The 25,000-nt window shown below is 45.6% G+C and overlaps 1 long non-coding RNA gene across 1 annotated transcript; it reads left to right on the forward strand.

Annotated features, from left to right (window-relative positions):
* The first annotated feature begins 1,975 nt into the window (after nucleotides 1–1,975).
* On the forward strand, nucleotides 1,976–24,109 carry LOC134460733 (uncharacterized). The gene is made up of 3 exons (XR_010037160.1): nucleotides 1,976–2,121; nucleotides 2,223–2,296; nucleotides 23,603–24,109. It is a non-coding gene; the product is annotated as an uncharacterized LOC134460733 (long non-coding RNA).
* Nucleotides 24,110–25,000: the final 891 nt, after the last annotated feature.

Raw genomic sequence — 25,000 nt, forward strand, 5'->3', positions numbered from 1 at the left:
TGTGTGTGTGTGTGTGTGTGTGTGTGTGTGTGTGTGTGTGTGTGTGTGTGTTTGGGGTTGGTTGGTTGGGTGGGTGGGCGGTGGGACCATAAGGAAGAGCAAACACTTGCTCCCTGACCCACTTTAGGGGTAACAGATAAATGCAACAGATATTGGTCCTTGCCCACCACTCCCACTTCCCACCAGGTGCAAAGGAATGTTTTACTTTGCTTTGTGTGGTCCAAGAAGGGGACGTGGAGACATTTCTACTGTACTTGCAATGTGGAAGGGTTGGGTTAACTGTACTGTATACCGCCTCAGTCTGTTCTGACACAATGGTAAAATAAAATTCAAATTCAATTGAAACGTCACAAGTAAAAACTCTGCAAATGTGAACAGTGTGCGGGAGCTCCTTTGTCTCTATACGTTGGTGACCCAGTGGATCCACTCCTACGCATCTGGCAAAAGGAGGTGTGCAAGAATCCTAAATATAGTAAAATAAAATGCCTCCATAGAAATGTTTGATATGTGGCTTGAAGTTAGAAGGTATTTTTAGAGGTAATATAGGTATTTAGGTAATATAATGTCAAAAATGCTGTCTTGCTGCAGTGAAATGGCATGTCTTTGTTTCAGTAAGAAGCCATGAAGTGCTGTGGTCTCTACTTAAAGTAGACCTGTCATTTGGATGTCTGTGGTTATTAACCCTTTTCAGCGTGATGCTGTGTATACGTTGTTTGACCTTTGGTGCCCGGAGCGACATATACAAGTCAAGTCAAGTCAAGTGGGTTTTATTGTCAATTTCTTTACATGCACTGGTCATACAAAGAATTTCAGTTTGTGTTTTCCCTGGAATGATGTAATAAAAAACATCTACCTGGTGAATATAACCACTATGACTTTCAAACATGTTTCACACTAAACATGAAGTAGTAACAACATGCACTTGGCGTTAAGTAGTAACAAAATGAAGTTTTAACACAAAGAAAACTGGCATCCCCTCGGGCACTGGAGACTATAGTGTCCTCCTCCAGAAAACTTTGACACAAGAAAAGTTTTCTTTCTGTTCCAAGCAAAGACCCATCATGTTATTGACTAACAGCCATGTATTTGGAACTCCAATCAGTGTTTTTGCTGTTTTCGTTGCAAAGACAAAGCATTCAATAATGGTGTCTTTCGCACATTCTGATTGTGGATTCCAGTACACATAGCCTATGTAGCCTGCAATTACACACTATTGTACATGACAATAACAGCATATTAGGAAGCTACACAACTTCTTTTGCCTGTCAGGTTTGGGTAGATGAATCTTCTCTGACTGGTGTTTGCTGTCCTCTTTAATGACCACTTGTCATCTGGTTGTCACGGCCATTGATTGAGGAGTCCCCATATAGACCTGAGACCGCAGGGCAGGACACAGTACTTTACTGTTTATTTCTGTACTGCTGAATCACCATGCCAACTGGGAGACTGTTGTATCTTAACGATAGACTGTACCTACATACCTGATTATAATTTGATCCAATTTACAGTATCTCATTTTTCTTCGGGCTTTTGATTCATTTCCCATACCCAACTCCCAGCCCAACTGGCTACTGTCTTTTTATATTTGGCCCTTTGTGATTTACCCCCACACTGCAAATGTAGGCCTAGCTTGTTTTACCCAGTTCTTCTTTTTTCATTTTTTTCATTCTGTTAGACCTTTATTACAGATAAATATGAAATTGCTCAAACAGCAGATTAAAATCACATCATTCCCATCTGGCACCTGATTAGGCAGTTATATATAATTAGGTGTTAACAACTTAACGTGTGCCTTTTTTCTATTAGGCCTACTAAATGTAATGAATGCAGGAAAGCATCATCTCTCTGTCTCTGCAGAGCCTCTGTGTCATGACGTCAACAAAAGCAGGTCTGAACCATGCTTTAGGACCCAGCGGCATATCCATTAGAACTCGCGCGCCCCGTTTCTCCCCCCTCAGTCTCTTCCGCGAGGAGGTTGAGATCCCATTCACATCAGCTGTTCAAAGTAACCGGTCCCGGGACGCCGCTGAAGTCGAGGAAGGGTGCAAACTTTCATCTTTATTTCCACCGGAGCCCATGTAGCCTTTTCCAGCGCGTAACAACTGTCAAGATGAGCAAAAGGTTGGCTATTTGATATTGCGTTCAAGGATTTTTTGCAGGCATTGCGTTAAACTCACAAGTGAGGTTATTGTTGCATCTGCTGACTTACCTTTCCTCTACAGGTATTATTCGTGGTTTGGACCAGTGGTTCTGTGCTTGTTGGTAGCAGTGGCACCGGCTGCATCGCAATGGAAAGGTAAGAGCAAACCTGAGGCAAAATGCGCTCCTTTTTTCCGGCATGAGATATTTTCACCTGCTTCTCGTTTTTGTTCCCTTGCTGCATATCGTGGTTGGGTCATCTGACACGTTCACTATGAGAAATGTCGCTGTTGTGTGCAGAGAAGAAGTGCTATCAACATATAGATTTAGTAGCCTATGTTAAGGCTTTCGAAAATAGCCTACATAACCATCTAGAGTAGCCTATGTTACTAGTCGTAACCCACTACTAGTAACATATTGCCTACTTTATTTTTGGGACTGCGGTCTCATCTGTTGATAGCCTATCACATTGATGCGTCTTCAGGTGGCGCGCATCTTTCAGCTTGCACTGTCAAACTTTACCAGCATCCGGATGTTCAAAGTGCATAAATTATGTGCAGGCAGATAAAAGTAGCCGCTGGCACTTTTGATATGAGAATTAATCTAGCACCTGGACTTTCATATCTGAGCCACCACTTCCTTGGCTGATCCTTCCACAGCTCAGTTTAGCCTGCTGGCGACACGTTACAGTAACACCAAATCAATTACTTTCCCCTCTATAAAATGCGGATAACATTGCTGATAAAAGTGATGCTTTTGGTCTATACAAATTGACGTTCTTGCTGCTTGTTGCATTTTTTGTCAAAAGGTCACAGGACCATTAAGTAAATGTGACTATTACAGAACTAAATCAGTAGATAATTAATAATTAAAAAAAATAAGAAGATGCTTACTACTAAATATAAATGGCATAGCAAGGTTTATTTTCAGATGAATAACTGTAAAGTGTTTGTTACTTTTCACATAAGCCCCTCACAGCCAGACAATAATGAGCTTTTCAGAAATCATTAAGCCCTGTGAATGAGGCAGTGCCGTGATTCCAAAGCCTTACGTAATTCACTTCTTTCATAACCCTATTAACTTTCTGTAAGCAATCAGCCACCTTGGGTTTAACAAGTTCACCAAAGTGATCAAAAACCACTTGCTTTCCAGAATGCCATTTAGCCCCTTTGCTGGCGCTGACATCCTTGTGCAATTATCCATCCTGTCCATTCATCTGGCTTATTGTCAGTTAGGTCATTTTCAAGTCTAAAGTCTACCTCTTAAACCAGCTCAACCCATTCCTCTTGTGTTTGTTCACCGTCTGTCCCATAGCTTTTCTGGGTGAGTCACTGCCAGTACGAGTCTACTTACACAGGGAGTGCATAAAGTGGCTTTCACAGGACGCCACACATCTCTGAAGATGTAACTCATTTGTCCACAACCCTTCACAATTTTTTTGATACATTTTTATGGCTTTTTGCCTTTATATTTGACAGGACAGTGGATGAGCAACAAGAACTGGGTGGGGAGAGATCAGCAAATGACCCGGGCCGGATTTGAACCTGGGTCGCTGGCATACGTAGTAACCCAGTGCCCTGTTAACCCACGGCAGGGCTAACTACCCTGTGTTTTAATTGAAACTCTTGCTTCATACATCACAGTGAAGAGAGAAACTGAGAACGCTTCCATAAATATTTGATTGATGCTTGATGCTGCTCGCTATGGTTACCACCACCATCATTTCCACCTGTCAGAGTGTGGCGGCACCTGACTGACCACAGACCACGTACTGTATGTACAGTGAGGCCTGAGTTGGATATGGATATGACCCTGCCGGAGGAGTGCGCCGCTCGCTGCAAACCTTTCTTCCCCTGGCTTAACTTTAGGGTATCAGATGTATTACTGTGGGGACAGCTCAATGAATCTATAGGGACCCTGCAGTTCAATGTGTGCTGATGTAGCGGAGACTTAATGCTCCACAATGAGAGCGTAAAAGATACTCCCAGTTACAGGCATGAAAGAGGAAAGTGTCGAGTGTCCTGGGTGTGGTTTATATTATGAATGGGCCATGTTTTTTTGTTTTTTTAAGTGCTAAAGGTGTATTAGGTCTGACTTGGTGCTGAGTGAGTTATGGTTGTGGACATGTTCACCTGTTGTTTGTGTATGGACATGCACCCGTTCATCAAACTTCATCAAACTTCTTTGTATTCATATCAAAATTTCCCTGCTATTCCGCTATACAAAGGCAAAGTGCAGTGACTACTTATTTGGTCAAAATTGAGTTTAGACTGAACTTGGTCTTTATAACACCTCCTTTACCTTGTGAAGACTTATGGCCTGAACGTGTGTCGTTTTAGAGATATTGCTATGTCAAATTTGCAGTGACTACAATATCCAATCTAATATCAATACTTGGAAGGCCTTTTCTCTATTTCAATGTTGGCGTAGTTACTGCACTTTGCCTTTGTAGGGCATTATGGTCATCCCCTGAAAATGTATGCAGGTGGAAATTCGAAAATGGCTTATACCCATCAGTTCCATGCATCCCCAATAAGCATTGCATTGGAGCTGAGCGATCAGCCATGATTGACGGACCACCTGTTAACAAAGTGTTTTTTGGTAATGCCAGGCATATATGTAAAGCTGAGGATGAGTGGAAGTCACTGGGGTGCAAGTAGGCCATTCTTCCCCTCTTGCCTTTAGGGAAGATTCCCCTTATTGTCATGCAATGAGGTTTTCCCTTCACCTCCTCACCCCAGATCCCAGCTCTCCCCCCTTTGGGTTAGCCAAGCCTGAAGTCTGGAACTGAGAGAGAGAGAGAGAGAGAGAGAGAGAAAGAGAGAGAGATAGAGAGAGAGAAAGAGGGAGAGAGAGAGAGAGAGAGAGAGAGAGAGAGAGAGAGAGAGAGAGAGAGAGAGAGAGAGAGAGAGAGAGAGAGAGAGAGAGAGAGAGCGGTTGAGGGTTGGGGGGCAACAGCTGTAAGGGGACACCCTACCAGCCCCATTTAATCGCTGAATAAAATGCTGCATTAAGAAAAAGAAATCTCTGCAAACAAGGCCACCTTCCACCTGTCACGCCACACAGGGGGTGCTATGCCATGCCAGAGCACCAGGGGAGACAGGAAGACCACCACAGAGTCTTGTGTGTACAGACACCAACAGAGCTCCCCTGCGGCAAACAAAAAAACAGAGAAGTGTTTGCTAGCCTTTCCAACTTAAAAGCCACAAAGGTCAGCTTGCCCCTCTGCTGGCCAAATTCCCAGTCATAATGGATGCTTAGAATTTGATGATGGTGTTAAGTATTCGTGAAAAGGGTAACATTTGTGAATGGGTAAAAAAAAGTAAAAATGGGTAAAAAGAAAGTAACTGCTAAAAATATTACACAGTGCACCTTTAAAAGCCGAAGTCCGGCTCGCCCCTCTGCCAGCTGAATTCCCTCAGGATTCCGCCTCTGCCAAGTCTGTAGGCAGTTTTTGTTTTCCACAACCCGACTGGTGACCGGCAGGTCACTTAAGGTCATGACACTGAGATACAGGATGAGAGATTTAAACTCTCAACACAAGGCCCCTGTTATAAATGTGCGGTTATCGTAATAGCAATGACCCAGTATGTTGTACCTAAATGTATTACTGAAGACTGTGTACTGCACTGTATGGCCTAGTATTGAAATAACAGTAGTGTTGTATTGAAGTCCTTTCAATGACTGAGTGGAACGGTGCACATCATTTAAGCAAAATGATAACACTAATGATTGAGTAATACTAGTAATACTCGCTTTTATGATAGACTTTCATGTCTGGCTGTCAGAGATGATTTGAAGAAACCTTTGAACTCTGAAACCTTTCAACTTTGACTCTTTTTTGATGAACAGCCTCTGGATATTGGATGTTTGAGGTTGTTTTAGGTGACAAAGCCTCTATAAATCATATTGTGTTCCTCTCAGCAAGGTCATCCCAATTCCGTAGTAGCAATGCAACAGACAGGGATAGGGAACAACCTCAATGAACCCTCTTACCTTTGCCCTTAGGAATATTCACTCGGCTGGCAGATGAGTGGGTCTGAGTCCTGAACTCTAGAGATCAAAACATTTCAACTATTCTGTCAGCGTCATTCCCACTTGAAACTTTATTGCGTTAAGACAATGGCCCCTGTTATAGGTGTGCTGTTACCAGAATGGCAACGACCCAGTTGTTATGTATTCCTAAAGGCCCTGTGTGGGGTGTAGTAGATTTTTAGTAAAGGTGTGTCAATGAATGATAAAATGGAAAATGGAAAAATGGTGTGTATTGTGAGGCTACATAGCCCAAAATATTGCACATTGGTAGTCGCCTCGCATCTCTCTCTCTATCTCCCTCTATCTCTCTCTCTCTCTCTCTCTCTCTCTCTCTCTCTCTCTCTCTCTCTCTCTCTCTCTCTCTCTCTCTCTCTCTCTCTCTCTCTCTCTCTCTGAGAGGCTGTGTGCTGTTGTGAGTTGCCCACCATGTGTGCTATCATGTAGCCGTTGATATCAGTCACTGCTGTGCCTGGATGATAAATGAGTCCATTTAAACCAGATACAGGTATGTTGTGCTGAGGGAGTGAGGAGGCATTGTTCGCCATTTGTTAGTATAATTGACTGGAGGAGTTTGGAGGGTGGGGATTCAACTTGATGGGACTTGATACTTGATGCTCTTTAGAGGAATACAGTTGCTTACTGTAAGTCATGCCAGCGGTCTCAACTTGTCGGACTGTGTGCATAGCTCCAGAGACCGCAAAAGTCTGGAAAAAAAAAGAGCGAGAGAAAACTTCACACAAACTTGTGTGCTTGTGGTGTGCTGTTTTTTCCTTACTTTACAGTAGGAAAATAATCTATCATTGGTGTTCATTGGAAAACACAATCCAAAAAAATAACCTTTAGTCCTGCTGGGCTCGTTTAGAGCACTTATATTGCAGCTGCAAGTGAAAAAAACAAACACATTTTAGGTCACTCATAGCCTCGGCTATGCCCCCTCAGTATCTCCCAAGTGATGACGGTTAGTAATCCACAGATTTTCCACTCAATAAACAGATTCACTGATGGCTTGGGTTCCCCTCCCATCTTACCCAGAGCCACACCAGACTGTGATGGGGGTGGTTTTTGCTATGCTATTGTGGTGTCTATCTATGGGGAATCCTGACACGGGGACATCAAGTGTGTCTTGGCTTAGTGACCTCCCGCTCAGCCTCTCTTTTCAACGTGCAGGGCTGGACTGCCCATCTAGCATAGCGGGCGTTTCCTGGTGGGCCCTGCACCCTTGTAGGCCCCTATTTTCAGAAATGTAAAAAATATATATATACGTATATATATATTTTTTTTCTTTTACATCTCTGAAAATAGGGGCCCATAAGGGTCCAAGGCCCCTGCTGATTCAGTTCTGCCCTGCTAATTATGAGGGGCCCCTTTAATCCAAAAGTGCCCGGGCCCTGTTTCTCCCCCAGCCCTGTCAACTGTGTCACGCTTGCTGAAGGCTTTGAATGTCATCCTCAAAGCATATCGCGGTCGGCGCTTATCCTGTTTCGCATGTGCAAACGTTAGCTTGAATGAAGGGCCCTTCTCGGGAGTGAAAGTGTGGCTTTGATTTGTATGTTTGTGTACGTCCATACGTGTTTTCTTTAGAAATAATCATTTGCATCCTCAAACTTTCTTGTTTGGGAGTTCGTTGTTTACACTCTTAGCGGAGGAGACACTGTGTTGTTATTGTCTTAGTTCACTCAGATGTTCCGTGTGACTCAGGGTTTACTTTTTGTTGTTTGTTAATGTAAGGAAAGTTTTTTTTTCTGCCCTGCCCTGTTTCTTTCCCCTCTTCATTTCCCCCAGATGCCTTGCAAATTAAAGCCAGAGCTGGAGACGACCTCCTTATCTTGCCATCACATAGTTCATTGACTCACTCCTGTTACTAAATACTACGTACTCCTCTGCTTTGAGTTTTGTACCTTTAAACAACACCGCTTGCTTTGCTGTGGCCTCGGGCAAAATCCCTCTCCAATTCACCAATTCACAGGAAATGGAATTAAATGGGTGCTTTGCAGGGATAAGAAAATCTTATCTGTGTGTTTATTTTAAGACCCAGTTCCCACTATTGCACCCATATGGATGTATCAGATCAGCCATGCAGCCGTGTGTGTGTGTGTGTGTGTGTGTGTGTGTGTGTGTGTGTGTGTGTGTGTGTGTGTGTGTGTGTGTGTGTGTGTGTGTGTGTGTGTGTGTGTGTGTGTGTGTGTGTGTGTGTGTGTGTGTGTGTGTGTGTGTGTGTGAAGGAGGTAAGGGATGTGTGTGTTTTTAACTAGAGAGGCTGTGGTTGTCATATCCTGCTTTGATTCTCTAATCTGGCCCATCTGGGGACTTTCCTGCTCTGTGCTGTTCAGTTTTCATAGCCTAGCTGCCTTCTTCGAGCAGACTCAGAGAGACAAGTGTGTGTGTGTGAGTGTGTGTGTGTGTGTTCTGTTCGTGTGTGTGTGTGCATGCGTGTATGTGTGTGTTCTGTTTGCATTGCCTAGCTGCCGTCTTTGAGCAGAGACAAGTGTGTGTGTGTGTGTGTGTGTGTGTGTGTGTGTGTGTGTGTGTGTGTGTGTGTGTGTGTGTGTGTGTGTGTGTGTGTGTGTCATCGAAGCCGCCCACCTACTTTGGTCCAGGGCAGCGCGTTTGAAGTATCAATATGCTCGCCATGCGGATTTCCTTTTTTGCCACATGGTAATGCGACCACAAGAGTATGCAGCAGCAAGCTGCAGCAGCGTTGCCAGATGGCTGCTTGGGACGGCTGTCTGCGGGTAAAAATGGGTCAAAAGGGCATTTTGATCATTTTTGTCCATAGAAATCAATAGAATTTAGTTGAAATGTGGCAGGATTTAGTGCTTCCAGTTCCCGGCGGGTTTTGAGCATTTTTTTCTTCTGGAAGTCATCAGTCTCATCATCTGGCAACCATGAGCAGCAAGCTGCCTTTGCTCGCCCGCCTCTCCTTCGATCGCATGTTTTTTAAGGCTCCTTTTCATCTCAAAGGCTTAAGCCCTTAATTCATTGTGACCTGGCACGACGAGACGAGAGTCAGTGTGTGTGTGTGTGCGTAGCCTATGGAAATAGGGCCGACTCGACTCACTGACCCAGTGCCTTCGTGACCCTCTGAAAATGTCTCCTGAGTAAAAGCCACATAGCCTACTCATCGTGCGCCCCTATTGGTGTGTCAGTCATGCCTCTTTTCCACTGCCGGTTTTCTGGCAGGCCTACAGCTCGACACAGCGTGACTCAGCCGTCACTTTTTGCTTTACGATTGAGGTGTGTCGTGCCTATTGTGTGGAGCTGTAGACCTACCAGAAAACGGGTAGTGGAAAAGAGGCAGAAGTGGACCGGCCTGGACCGAGATCAACCATTGTGGCACTCCCAGCCCAGGGAGAAATTGTAGACTGACCCACGCATCGGAGTTCTGGTCACGATCGGGTCAGGAGGAGGAAGTGCTCAGCTCGCTGTTGGACTCTGGGCTGGGCTCCAGTGATAACTGTCAGCCACTTGCTTTAGGACGTCAGGACCACTTCCGCTTTGTAGAAGAAAGCAAATAACATGGAAGGATGGGGCCCAGGATGGGGAGAGACACGTGTGTGTGTGTGTGTGTGTGTGTGTGTGTGTGTGTGTGTGTGTGTGTGTGTGTGTGTGTGTGTGTGTGTGTGTGTGTGTGTGTGTGTGTGTGTGTGTGTGTGTGTATGTGTGTGTGTGAACATGTGTGTGTACTACATGTGTGTGTACATGTACACGTGTGTGTGTGTGTGTGTGTGTGTGTGTGTGTGTGTGTGTGTGTACATGTGTGTGTACTACATGTGTGTGTACATGTACACGTGTGTGTGTGTGTGTGCACGTGCGTGTGTGTGTGTGTGTGTGTGTGTGCACGTGCGTTTGTGTGTGTGTGTGTTTGTGTGTGTGTGTGTACGTGTGTGTGTGTACGTGTGTGTGTACATGTGTGTGTACTACATGTGTGTGTACATGTACACGTGTGTGTGTGTGTGTGTACATGTGAGTGCAGGAGGGCGAGCACATGTGGAGTAGGTGTGAAACTGGAGTGCAGCGTCTAAAATTACATAGCGTACTGCCTCCAATGAAGGGCCAGGAGGAGGAAACTGCATATCTATGAATGGGATGGGAGCTGACCACAAGATATGTGTTTAACACCACAAACCCAGATCAAAGAGCTGAACACCCATACTGCTGCTGCTCAGGGTTATGGCGTCAGCGGGAAGGAGAGAAGGAGAAGTCTCCAGAACTAATACTGTGTGACATGCGATGAGAACATCTGTTTGCCCGGGTGTCAGTTCTTCTTCCACCCACTACAGTAGACTGTACTTCCCCAACAGAGAGAGACCATTCAGGAGAGTACACAGTAAACGCTGCCTTGTTAGTTTATCACTTAGGCCAGGCTCAAGCTACAAGACTCCAATTTTGTGTCCGATTTTGACGTCGGGTTGCGCTGCACACATAAAAGAGAATCGCAACTGTCATTCTTATCCCTGATCGTCAACACAAAGACAATGCCAGACATTCTATTACAGCCCTTGGAGGACTTCATTAAAGTTGAAGTGGCCGTCGAATGAAAACGGTTCCCCACCCCTTGCTCTCTTTGTCTCAGAGAGTCCTCTGGGACCAAATAGACTCTAGAAGATGTTAAATTGACTCGCTAAATGTAGATTTTTTTCAACTTCTTTGTAAGTGATGAATGTGTGTTTTACTATGTAGGGAGTGACTGTATGCTTGTCGTGTAGGTGATGTTGGTGCGGTTGATTGCAGTATGGTTCATGTGCATTTTGAGATTTTCAGATGTGTCATATCGGGTATTTTTGGTGACATTACACACCCTTGGGTGGGTGTGGGGGGTGGTGTGGGGGGTGGGGTGGAGGGTGGGGTAATGAAACGGCTGACAGCTACAAGTCTAGCTAAAAAGCAGGGGAGGTGGTCTGTACACCTAATACAACCTGTGAATTTACAACCCAGAAACATGTTCACGTTATATATCCCCCTGTTATACACCCCCCCCCCCTCAAAAGATCACAGGCACATTAGGCGCCACCGTATACTCAAAGCTGCGGCACACACCCACTGTCATAAAACACATCAGCCAAGGGCATGTGAGGAACGGAAAGAAAAGCCCCCTCTGGCAACGTCTCCGCGAACCTTACTCCCTACCTACTTTTCCTGCCTAGTGCAAATACTGTGGTCTTGGATGACGGAATATATATGAACTCTACTGTAGACTAGAAGGCTTGAGTAACTAAGTATACTGACGATGTCAAGTGTGCCCTAGCCTTTTGTTGTCATAGTTTATCTAGCCTTCATCAATTGTTAAACTTGGTGCTTTCATAGGAGGGCCTTTCACGTCGGCTGCCGCTGCACTATGAAAGGCCCAATGAGTAGTGATGACGGACGTTATTTATATGTTTATCTCTCCATTGTCAGACGTCCATTCATTTTATCTCTCCACTCTCCTACTTGCACATAAATTTGAGTTCACACATGGTTGCACGCCATGAACTCTTGAACGTGCACGTGCGCACAACACCGGCTGAGTGACGCACGCATGCACGCACACACACACACACACAGACACACACATTTGCAGGGACACCCACAAAGGCTTTGATATAACAGCGGTGGGATGATGCCAAAAGCCCAGAGAGAGCAAAACTATATCATTACCTAACTGCCCTTATGAATGGGGGATTTGTGATGGCCAACACTGTGTACACTCAACCCCGCTCCACTGCTAATGGCCAGTGTGAGTGTCCTTCTCTCTCTCTCTCTCTCTCTCTCTCTCTCTCTCTCTCTCTCTCTCTCTCTCTCTCTCTCTTCTCAGGAGGCCCTTCCTGGCCTGTTTGCAACCCTCACTTACCCCCCTTTTTTCTCCTGTAATCCCTGCAACTCTTTCTCCGCTACATGTAGCGTTATTTAGCAAATGACAGGCTTAGCGTTGCACTCTGCCCACACCCAATGCATCCTCGTAGCATAACTCTTACCTGTGAAGATAAACAAAGGGCTCTGAGTGGCTTTCAAAAAACCTTGGCACACATGCACTTATGCACGCAGGCACACACACACACGCACACACACGCACACAAGCGCAAACACACAGACACACAGACACACACACACACACACACACGCATACATACGCGCAAACACACACTCACTCACTCACACACACACACACACACACACACACACACACACACACACACACACACACACACACACACACACACACACACACACACACACACACACACACACACACACTGTAGCCCGGAGAGACATTTTACGCTGTCTGTCAGGAGGTGTGGCAATGCACAGATTTGTGAGGTCTTGTTAAAGATGGCTGAATGCTGCATGCCTCAGTGCCCCTGCCCTGCCAGTGGCTTTGTTTTTCTAGCTGTGTCTCGTCTCCAACAGCAGGCGCTAAGGCTGAGCTGAGTTGGGTGGTAAGGGTGTTGGTGGTGGAGATACCGTACCGTAGGGGAAAAACACAAGGGAATGCTGGGAGGTAACGTTAAGGAAGCCACAGCAGCCAGGGCCGCTGACAGCTTTGGCTGAGCCCAGGACAAAGTCATCTGACAGGGCCCCCTCACTTAATACCTTCAATGTAATGGAAACCCAATTTTGGGCCCCCTCTCTACCTGGGCCCGGGACAAATGATCCCTTTGTCCTACTCCCCTGTCAGCTTGCCTGACAGCAGCAGCAGCAGCAGGGTTTGGTCTTTACAGTACCAAGCACCTGTCTGGCTGCTGTCCATTACCTTTTTTCTTCTCTTCTCTTTTCTTCTCTTCTCTCTCTCTCTCTTTCTCTCTCAGAGCTGCATTTAACTTTCATCACTTCTTCAGTGGCGTGCACCACACCTTTGAAATGGCGGCATTAAATTATGTTGAAAGACTCGAGGGTGAGTTGAGTTTGCAGCAGGGGAAGACAAGACGTCTTCCTACGTATTGCAGAAGCCACTCTTCATTAACATTTTCCGTCCGGTTTTCGGATCCGATCTGACAAACCCAGTCTTGTCAGGATGCCGCGGAATCAGCAGCATGCTCTGGTTGCACCTCGGAGGTTTTCTGAGGCCGTCTGGGAGGTCTCCCCACCAACACATACACACAACCCCTTCAGCTGACAAAATGTCAAGAGTTTCCTATTATTTTCACGAGTCATTTTTAGACGCTTGTCTTGTTTACATGTCCCAGAGAGACGCCTTTGATGGGAGTGTATACAAACAAAAGGTCTTGTTAGTGTGCCGAGCATCCTTGCCAGATACGAAGTCGTTGTGTGTATTGTTTCTGGAAAAGTGCACACTGGCGACCGCACTGCCGGTGTGCGCCATTTTTAGGTGTCCTGTTGTCTGCCTAATGCAACACAGTACTGAGTCAAGCCCTTCCCCGAAACACTGTACTGAAAACACATGTGTGGTTTGTGCTATGCTGGTAATGATTTTGGGTAAAACAGTATGCGTGCAGACAGATGGCGACTCATGATAAGCCAATGAAAAAGATGTGCTACCTAAATTATGAATGCAGATGAAGATTGATATAATTGCTCGACACTTTTGTTGTTAGTCCCAAAAACACCATTTAGAATTATATATTGCCTGAAAGTGATTTATTACGGTGCTTAGTGTGTGGTTGTATGCTCTTAAAATTATAATTGGGGCATAATGATTGTTTTGCTTTTATCTTGTTTTTTACTTGCTTCTTAACCACGTAATGATATTTATGCCGCTGGTTGGGGATGTTCGATGACAGTCTTCTCAGTTCTGTGGTGCTCATAAATTCTTGTATCCAACCTCATGTTTTACAGTAGTGCATACTTTCACTCTTTTTATTGTATGTTCACACAAAGATGTGTTCAAACCTGCCTCATTGATAGTCATGTCATAAGCCTATAGGGCAGTTCATTGCAGTAGATTTTATGGGTGGAACTCAGGGGTGAGTTTCTCAAAAGCGTTGTTGTACCGTTTCTCAAAAGGGTAGTTGCCAATGGGAAAGTGGATTGTAAACAACAAAGTAGCTAAAGTAGTTAGCAACGATGGCTTTGAGAAATGCACTCCAGGTCAGGTGAACAAAAAAAAGTGCTCAAGGCTGAACGGGACAAGTATGTCATTCTTACTGGGTCATTTTATCCATTGACAGCCCATGGGGAGCTTGAAGACAAACGACCCGAAGAATACCTCAGAGCGAGGTCAGGTTCAAATAGTTTTCAGAGGTCATGGAATTTGGTAAGCATTGCAGAGCAAATGTTTGCGGCCGGCCCCTCAGAGTAATAAATTGGGTTGGGAGTTTTTGAACCCTGAGGCTTTACGATCGCTAGTCTGTCGTTGCTGGTTGGTCCCTAGCTCGGTGAACTGTCTGTCAGCCTTGAAGGACAAACTTTTTTGCACTCACCAGCCGGCCACTGCCCTAAAACGTGGCTCACTCACTGGCGGTTTCCATGGTCACCAGGTGCAGATTTGTCAGGCGCAAAGTGCTGCTTGGCTTGTGTGTGTGTAGTTTGGAGGGAGAAATACGATCCCCCTACCTGGCACTTGGTCCCCTCCCTGAAGCCCCTGGAGTGTTTACACATCCACAGGTATAACCGTATAACCTGAACAGCCTCCCGACTGAGCTGAGCTGGGCTGAGGACAGGGTAGGATGAAACCAGACACAGCCTCTTGGGGAAATGGACACCATTTGGTTTTATCTCTGTGAATGAAAATGGAAAATTGGAATGACCGCACTGCTATTTAAAAAAAATGGAGAGAGAGAGAGAGAGAGAGAGAGAGAGAGAGAGAGAGAGAGAGAGATAGAGAGAGAGAGAGAGAAAGGGGGTTAAGGTGGGTAAGGTGATCTGGCCCCGCAATATCTGATATGTCCAATTTGCAAAACTCATCTCTACCGATGCGTGAAAATATTTCTTTTAAAACGCACGAGACTGGAATGTGTGCAGTGTGGGTTACAGGTCGCTCCGGCAGGTTGGAACAACCGTCGCACAGCACAGCTAGGTAGCTAGTCCCCCTTGGGCCTAGCGCTCATTTGCAGATGCATGTGGCGTATAATGGACCTTGTTATTAGTATTTTCTCCCCCCCTCTCCTTCAGGGCTGGGCTGGACTGGTAACCTGGCATACGGGGCATTTCCCAGTGACCCGACAGTCCTCAGGGGCCGATACTTTTACTGTTGTTGTTTGTATTTTCATGGGGGACATCTAGAGGGGGAGGCCCATTGGTCCATCGTCAATATATCCAGTGGATTCAGCCAGTCAAGATATAGTATGAAAGTGACCTGTGTTTGTGCTGGGGGGCCGGCCTTTGCCAAAAATGCCTAGGCCATTTTTCGATCCCAGCCCAGCCCAGCCCTCCTTCTCTTCATCTCGTAGAGAGAGATCAGTGAGTTCTTTGCTGCTTGACTGCCCCTGAGAGGGTTGTGAGAGTCGAGTCCCCCTCAGCTCAGACAGCTCTCTTGTTTCACTCCCTCCACAAATCTCACACCGTGGGGGTGTGAGGGACATTCTCCCCCGGGTCGGGGAGATTAACATCAAGAGACCAAGGGGGCTCAAGGACAAAAACGGGATTTTCAGAGTCCTTTAGCGGACGTTAGGCCTCTTGAGAGTTCAGAGAGTTGGGGTGGGGTGGGATGAGGTGGAAGGGAGAGGGGCGGGGGATGTCGAGGGTGGGTATGGTGGTCGATATGGGAGAGGGTATCATTCATGGATTTTTGTCTGTCAGTGGAATAATGCAAGCGGTGGCTTTGAGCCACCATTTAAGGCGGACGACAAGAGGCTCCTTCTGTCTCTTTGCAACCAGGTGCGACATCTGTTTGCCATTTTCTAGTACCCGCACGGCACGGCACGGCACGGCTAGCGGGGAGGACATAGATGGATTTGGGACTGAGAAACCTTTTTTTTAACCAGCAGCACACTGAAAGGTGCCGTATTGAGTGTTTTAAGAGGTTGGCTGTCCAGAGAGAGAGCAGAGCACACACTGCCGCTGCACAGCACGAAAAGTCAAACAGGGCTAATGGCCTGCAGTGTCCATTTCCTCCTTGCTAAAGCCTCCAGGGCTAGGCCTAGTTCTCAGGGTATATCTACAGCAAGACTGTCAAATAAAGAGGGCCTACTCTAGGGCTGGGTGGGTGGGTGGATAAGTCGGCAGGGGGGGTCCAGGGAGGTGCAACACATTTCGGAACAAAAAAAAGACGGAGCATTTGAGACGGATTAAATAGTGCTCATAAATGTTTGACTTTTTTCACCTGAACAAAAAGGGGCAGGGGCAAGATACCGTCTTGGAAAACAAATAAAGTGATGTGTCAGTTGTCGGTATGGGGTCCAACCATACTGTAATAGTACCCTGGAGGCGTCTTAGCTCTAAGACAGCGGAGGCTTTTATTGTTGTGAAGAGGCGGCTAGTCTCACCACTTAATACACAAGAGCCAGAGCCCTGAATGGCTGGCTGCTGGGGAGGGCTGCTAATGTCTTGTCAGTGAATTGGGGAAAGGGGACAATTAGGAAAGCCCATCCATTCTTCTGGCCGCTCGGAGCCAGGTGGCAAAGCGCCAAGGGCCGAGACAGGCTAAAGGGGGAAAAAAATATGGAGCGGCGACTTGGGCCAACTGTTGGGGTTTGGGGGGGGGGGGGTGGGGTGGTGGGGGGTCGTTAAAAACATTTTACAGTGCAGTGAAAGATTTGCAGGTCTGTTCACTGGCTGGCACGGTGGCAATGCCAGCGTCACCCATGCATCCATCATCAGCGCGGCAGGGGAAAGGCGCAGCGGGGGTTGGGAGGGGGTCTTTCAGTTTGGACATGTCCACACAGTGGAGCGCCTCATTAACGGAATGCATGATTGGAATTCCACCGTCCCATTCTTTGTGCCGGAGAGCAAATGACCTCCGGGTGGGCTTCGTTTTATTTTATTTTTTTTGGATTTTACAGTTTACAGCCACTTAAAATGTCACCTCCTCTCTCCTACTACTCACAAAAAAATGTGTGCACCTTATTCCACCTATTCAACTGCAACAATAGAAACACACACACACTCTGGAATGCTCAGTAAATGTAAGTCCACTGCTTTTATCCCTAAAAAACAGCAAGTCAGTAGTGCCTTTGTGTACCTCTTTGGCAGTTAAACCATTGGCCAGTGTTATTGGCTATTAATTATGGCTGTTTAGAAAATGCCTTGAATTACATATTCCATGTGCTTTTACTTTTCTAGAGAAAATTAAGACTTCAGTGCACTGCCAGGCCAGCCAGGGAGCCAGTGTGCCAACCATGCACTTTCATCTCCAAAAGCCATGATAGTATTACACTGCCTTGGCACCGCTCACTAGGTCAGACTGAAGGCTTCTGCCACCTGGGAGAAAGTCCAAGGTTCACCTATTTCTTTGTGCTAAGGAGCTGGATTTTTTTTTTTAAAAGGAGAGGGAAGGAGGAGAGGGGAAGGAGGAGAGGGGACGGGATGGGACGGGGGAGAGAAACAGAGAGAGAGAGAGAGAGAGAGAGAGAGAGAGAAGAGAAGAACAAAATTCCACACAGACAGTTCCAAGTAAAGCTGTGTCTGGCTTGAAGAAAAAAAAAACCCTTTCTGCAAGTTCCCAGAGCAGAAATAGAAGTTTGATCTGAAATAAAAGCCACTTGATCCTAGATTTCCTGGTGACTTGACTTGTCATACTGTGGTAGGCTAAATAGTGGATTTGATAGTCTAAACGGTCTAGTCATCTCATCTGTCTTGAGACAACCATTTTTCCACAGTAATTTCACTTCCAGTATTCCCAGTGCTTGTTCCCACCATAATTCCACTGCTAGTATCCCCCCTTGTTTTTGCAAGGCCGACTTGCCTTACAGTTCTTTCATCGTCGTCTCTAAGCCTCCAGGATTCTCGGTTGGATTTGTGGCCTAGCATGCTGTAAGTTGTGTGTGTGTGTGTGTGTGTGTGTGTGTGTGTGTGTGTGTGTGTGTGTGTGTGTGTGTGTGTGTGTGTGTGTGTGTGTGTGTGTGTGTGTGTGTGTGTGTGTGTGTGTGTGTGTGTTTTTTTTCTTTTTAACACTAAGAAAACAGGAAGTCTTTTGGATTTTCTGCCTAAATCCTGGCAGTAAACAATGAGTCCTCTCCATCTCTCTCTATTCACTTTCGTCCTTTGCTAATTGAAGGACCTGCATTGTTTTTGCTGATGAAAGGGCCCCTTTGTCTGGTACAGTGGTCCTGCCTGGATGTCAGAGCTGTGATGTAGCTATAGGCTAAACGTCATCCCTCTACTAGCACCCCTTCGCCACCACCATCCTCAGCACCATCCCCACCACCCCCAAGTCATTCACTTCCTCATTATAGTGGATTAGAGTGTCAGGGAAGGCAGGCTAGGCTTGACTTGCTTGAGATTGTCTGTCTGAAGAAGTGAAGATTCCGCCCAGCCTATAGGTCATCTTCAGCCACACTCCATCAGCACGTCATCAGAAGTATTCGCTTCGCTCATTATCAGCGTTTCTTCCTGAAAGAGAGAAAGAAAAAAAATCAGAGAAAAGGTTGCCGCCATCTGCCCTTTGCTAATCCTGCAGTATAAGATTTCTTTGACAGTCAGTAACCAGGCAACAGGGATTAACCCAGAAGAATGGAACTGTTGCATTCTCAGCACTCTGGAATTTGATGCCCGATTTGAAACAGCAAGCTCATGGACTTCTTTAAATTTGTGTTTAATGGCCCTTGCTCACTTAAATCTGCCTCCGCCGTGGAACAAAATGACGCACAGCTTCACTTCCCCCTTTAGCGGTCCTAGTGAATAGACACTATTACCCACAATAAGGCCTGGAATTTGCATAGCATTTGGTAGGGGAGCTGTACCTGCATAGACATGTACTGCACCTTGGACTTGCTGTATCTGCAAACATTGTGGAAATGTCAGTGTTTGCAGAGGTGCCCCCAGCTGCAATAAAGAGAGCCCTTTTCTGTGAAGGGCTCAGAGAGCCCAGATATGACATTTTACACCTCTGTGGTGTCTGCACATGTCAAAGTCAAGTCAGCTTCATCGTCGATTCCACCACATGTACAGGACTTACAGATGAAACGAAATAGCATCTGCTTCAGACTTCCTGTATCGCACAGACATAAAGTTAAACCTTTAGATGACATCTTACATCGACAAAGTAAAATGAATATACAGTATATTATATAACTGAATAAGAAACTGTCAGTATGTGGGAAAGAGGGTTCACACACAGAGAGAAAGAGAGAGACAGAGAGAGAGAGAGAGAGAGAGAGAGAGAGAGAGAGAGAGAGAGAGAGAGAGAGAGAGAGAGAGAGAGACACTGTGTGTATGTGCACGTATGTGCATGCATGTGTGTGCGGTGTATGTGTGCGTGAATGTGTGTGTATGTCTGCATGTGTGGTAGTGGTGAAGTCTGATGTAAAGTCAATGGGGCAGGAGACTTTACTCAGTAAAGTAAATCTGAACGTTCAAGAAAAAAAAAACTGCCATCAAGTGGATCCTGTTTCAGAGGAGGGCTTTTTGTGCGCACTGTAAATGGGCCAAGCATCTGAATGCCTTTTCTAAGTAGAGGGACATGGGCTAAGCCCCCAAATGGACAGGGTTCTAATTTGGTGCGTAATTACAAGAAGTTTGAAATTACAGGTGGCAAAGGAGGTCTAAATGTCTGTTGGTTTTGTGTGTGAACTTAAAACCACTCAGCACCATTACCAAAGGCAGTGGTGATTGAAATGTTCTAATCCTTCTAATGAAGCTTGTGTTAAAACATCAAAGAAGTGTGAAAATGTGTACGCAGGCAACGTCTTTCTTCTTTCTTTTAGGCACTGGTGTAGTAGAGTGTAGGATTTCATATATTTAACGCTGGTGGTGGGAAATGACACAAGGAACCCCACTTTCAAGGTTTCCTTTTCTTGTTAAATTGTGATGCTCACAAGATGTGTTTAGAGCATGGGTCTGGAATATGTCTCAAGATCTTCGGATTTGTGATTCGCGATTAATCCCGTAGCCTCTTAATGTACATTGTACCTCAAGTGGCATGCTGTAATAGTCATTGAAAAGTTAACTACCATAGTATTACAATACATTGACATTTCTTTACTTTTACAGTACTTTTACTTTTGACATCTCTGATGTTCTCCCTTGTAGATGTATTGTATAGCTCTATCAGTTGGTAGACTTTACCTTGACGGATACAGGCTGTCACTCATCGCAGCTGATGGGTGACGTTGGGAAACTTTCTGCAAATTTGAATGTTATCTCCTTCTTTCTCTCTCTCTCTCTCTCTCTCTCTCTCTCTCTCTCTCTCTCTCTCTCTCTCTCTCTCTCTCTCTCTCTCTCTCTCTCTCTCTCTCTCTCTCTCTCTCTCTCTCTCTCAGACAAAAAGTCTACTTCTGCCAAGTCCACATCACATTCAATCATGCCTGTCCAAGCACATATCCTTCAATGTCAACTTCCGTCAACTTTTTTTCTCTTCTTTCAATAGTGTGATGTTGAAGCGTAGACACATTCCTGGACACCAGGTGGCCATGATGTGGAAAGCCTGTGGTGGTGTGTATTTAAAGAGTTTGCCCCGTTTATCATACCTAGAAATTATCGCCCCCTCCCCTCTAGGCCCATGATTTCCAGACATTGTGAAAACCTGTGAGGTTTATCGTTGGAGCCGATTGTGGTGATCTGCCGTCAAAGTCGGTTCGGAACCTATTGACTGACAGAAGAATGTTGGGAAAGAATGTGCAATGTTGTTGGTTTCTGATTGGATGTGGACGTGCACAACTGCAGCGGATGGAGGCCCCCCGCCCCATTTCATTAGATATGAACGATTGCAGGAATGCAAAGTGGCTCTTACTGTACATAGACCTATCCAACCAGGGCTGGACTGGCCATGTGGCATAAAGGGCATTTTCCCGGTGGGCTGACAATCCTCAGTGGCCGATGCTGTTTTTGTTGTTGTTGTTGTTGTTGTTTTCCTGGGGATTGGCCCACAAATTAGAGGGGGAGGCCCATTGGTCCATCATCAATATAGACAGTGGATTCAGCCAGTCAAGATATAGTATGAAAATGGCCTGTGGATGTGTTAGGGCCGGCCTATGCCTAAAAATGCCGGGCCATTTGTCGATCCCAGTCCAGCCCTATAATCCAACCATCATTCGTCGTCAATAATCCCGAGTTTTTTAGTGCACCTTCACAGCTTTTTCCTGGGTTGTATTATTGGCACCTCTGACAGGGTGTTTGTTGACGTTTGCGTCAGGATGCGTTGCCAGGCTTGTCAGTAAACATCCTCTTGTCTCTGACAGCCTCCTCTTCCCTTCCCAGCTGTAACAAAAAAAGACCCTTCGCTCTCTTCCAGCTGCCCCCCCTCCCCATCTCACCTCCTCTGCATATACAGGTACCCGTGCCAAAATAAACACTCCTCTCCTGAGCAATGCTGGAGGCCCATCCGACTGACTGACGTACAGTATTTTGTGTCCAGCAACTAAAGAGACAGTGACTTCATGGAGAAAGCACTTTCATTTGAAGTGGGCCCTTTCAAAAATCTCTCAAAATTGACTTTTATTTATTGGTAAGGACTGGGTATACTCTTTTTTTACCTAGCGTTGACATGCGTGAGTGCATCATCATGGACCCATTCATGTCACTTTAACCCACTTTAGCCTGATGACTCATATTGTTTGACTTTTGTTGCCTGGAGACACATATACGCTTCAGTCAGGCTCTTGAGATTTTGCTTTTTTAATAAAAATGTGGGTATGTTACAGCTGAATGAACAAATTCTATTGCAAGACGATGGTCTTAATTAAATGTGACTTATTTCATGTTTTATGTGCATCAGAGGCTAAGATATTTAGGTTTTTATAGGCTGAGGGCAACTTTCCCAACAAGGGCTTAGGCATTCAGCAGGCGTTTTTTGCAGGTGCTTTAGGTACCAATGGGTTAACATGATGACACAATAGGCAACTTTTTTTTAGCAATGTTTCTGGCAATGATACACTGTAATATTTCATTTGGACTAGTTATTGCTAGAAAATATCAAGACAAATTGCATGAGCACCTTTTTTAATAGGAAAATTAGGAGGCAATTGTTTGCGGTTGTTGAGCAACATTGCTCAAAAAGGTGCACTACCTGGATGCATGTATCATCACATTTAGTCTTAGCCCCCTCACTCACCTGAGATGCCTATGACTTCAACACATCCCTAAGCCCCCCACCCCACCCCCAGACTCTGAGGCCTCTTGTCCTTTCCTCCTTGTCTCTCTCTCTCCCACTCTCTCTCTCTCTCTCTCTCTCTCTCTCTCTCTCTCTCTCTCTCTCTCTCTCTCTCTCTCTCTCTCTCTCTAATGGAATGCGGTGACCTCACGGCATGGCCGCCTCACCTTGTCAGGTGGCTGGGATTAGAGGTGTTCCGAGCAGAGCGCACCCCTCCCTCTGCACTGGCTGGGGTGACAATGCCTGGGTCTGTTCCCAGTGCTGTCTACTTAAGAGGGTCAGCTGAGTGAGCGAGAGAGTGAGCAGACACACACACACACACACACACACACACACACACACACACACACACACAGACACAGACACAGACACAGACACACACACGCACGCACGCACGCACGCACGCACGCACGCACACACACACACACACACACACACACACACACACACACACACACACACACACACACACACACACACACACACACACACACACACACACACACACACACACACACACACACACACACTCAAAAAGTGCCCACTCGTTTTGGGCCATGCTTTCAGCAGGTGGTCAGATGAGTTCATTCTCAGAGAGGTCCTCTTTGTTTGCCTTAAACTGCATGTACAGTACAAGTTGAGCATGACTTATTTTGACGTAAAATGTATCGCAGTAACCTCAGAAATAGGCACCCTAAACATCTCATGCGTGTCAAACTGGGTTAGCATCTACAACAGTGTTTCTCAACCTTTTTTTAGGTGAGGCACCCTTTCAATTCATGAAAAATGTCAAGGCACCCCAAACCAACAAGCCGTAACATGGCATCGCATCCGATACCACAAAAGCTTAGAAAAGTAACAAATTTGGAGACGTCACACGACCTACGTTCGAAGTTGCAGCTGACTGGGGTGACCTATATTTACTTTATTGTGCGTGAATGGCAGATGAAAGATTCCACTGACTAGCATCTACTTATCAATTTAGACAAATATGTATTATATTACATAATTTGTTTTTCAGCCACGTTTCCGCGGCACCCCTGAGGGGGGCCCGCGGCACCCCAGGGGGCCCCGGCACCCCTGTTGAGAAACACTGGTCTACAAAGTAAAAGGATTCTACAGTATAATGGATGACTTTAGTGTATTGAAGTCTTTCATATTGTCCATTGTCATATTGATATAAATACATTTATATCATTGGGCTAGGGCTGTGCAATATAACATTTATATCACAATAGCAATGATATTACATTTCATAATATCGAGTTGAAATAATATTTTTGTCATTTGTCTCTGCTGCCATAGGCTACGCTCCACGCAATCTATTTCCCTCCACTTCAGCCATGGCGAGCACATAGCAGACTTGTTGACCAACACTCATGCAGAACACCACTGTGGCTGACTGAGAACCGTGCCGATGCCCATTCCCGTTCCCGCCGGAGCCCGTTCGCAGATAAGCACTTTAGTGCCGAATGTAACTGGTGCGGGCACCAGCACCGGCTCCGTTCTGGTTGGCCAGAAAACCATATGTGTGTTTCTCTATGGCTAGTCTCCTCCACTCACATTGCTGTAGGGAGGGAAAATTGTAAATTGTTTGGCACAATTGTTTTTCTTTAAAAAAAAATTCAAAAAATCGTGATCTCAATATTGACTGAAATAATCGTGATATTTATTTCCCATAATCGGAGACAATGGATAGCCTGTCCAGCATACACACACATTTGATTATTTCCAAGGGCCCTGTAGTTAGTGTCACAACACTCACCAATGTTACATTGACCTCCTTTGATGGTCATTTCAGAAAATCTTGGGCAGCCTTTTGATGGTTGTTTCTACAAGTCTATTTTTGCGTTTTGAATTGCATCAAGATGGAGTCTGTCCTTTTCAGACCAGTCTCTGTCTCTAGTCTCGGTCTCATCCTCATGGTGAGGTTTCTGTTTGAAAAAAGGCAGAGAATGCGCAACACATCAGTAATACCGGTGCTGGAGCAAACAGAGGAGAGCCGAAAGGGAAATAATTAAGTCCTGCTGTAACACTGATCTATGCTCCCAAAAAAGTTTAATAGCACAATGTTTCAGATACTCAGTCCTTCATCGAAATATTTCTTTTGAAGCTTGTCGTTGAACCGAGTGATAGAAACCAGACTTGTCCACTCATGCACAATGGGTCAAGTGTGAGTATGTCTGAATGTCACGGTCTGCTGACCTCCAGTCTCCAGCCTCCAGATTGTTGCATCGTGCTTCATCACCCACTGCCACTGTCCAGTCCCAGGCTAATTTAACCCATTGATGCCTAAGCACTTTCTCAGATAGGGGTGCTGAATGCGTAAGCCCTTTAAAATAAAAAAGTTGCCCTCAGCCTATAAAACTATCTCAGCCTCTGAGGCACATTAAAAACATGCCATAAGTTGCATTTAAATGCTCACCATCATCTTGCAAATTCAGCTCTAACATACCAAGATTTTTCATAAAAAGTTAACCCATTTAACCTTTAAGAGTGTGGGTTTTTGAGCATTCTATAAAAAGAATGCGTTCTATAACAATGCAAGATTCTACAATTCCATATTGTATTGAATGACGCCCAAAATTCTATAGAACTTTCACTACCTGAACATTCCCGTCACACCGGTGTGACGGTACACTCTTAAAGGTTGCCTGATACTGCGCATACGCTGCATTGACCTACAGTAGGTGCCTGGAGCGA

Source organism: Engraulis encrasicolus, chromosome 13 (assembly GCF_034702125.1).
Source record: "Engraulis encrasicolus isolate BLACKSEA-1 chromosome 13, IST_EnEncr_1.0, whole genome shotgun sequence".
NCBI lineage: Eukaryota > Metazoa > Chordata > Actinopteri > Clupeiformes > Engraulidae > Engraulis > Engraulis encrasicolus.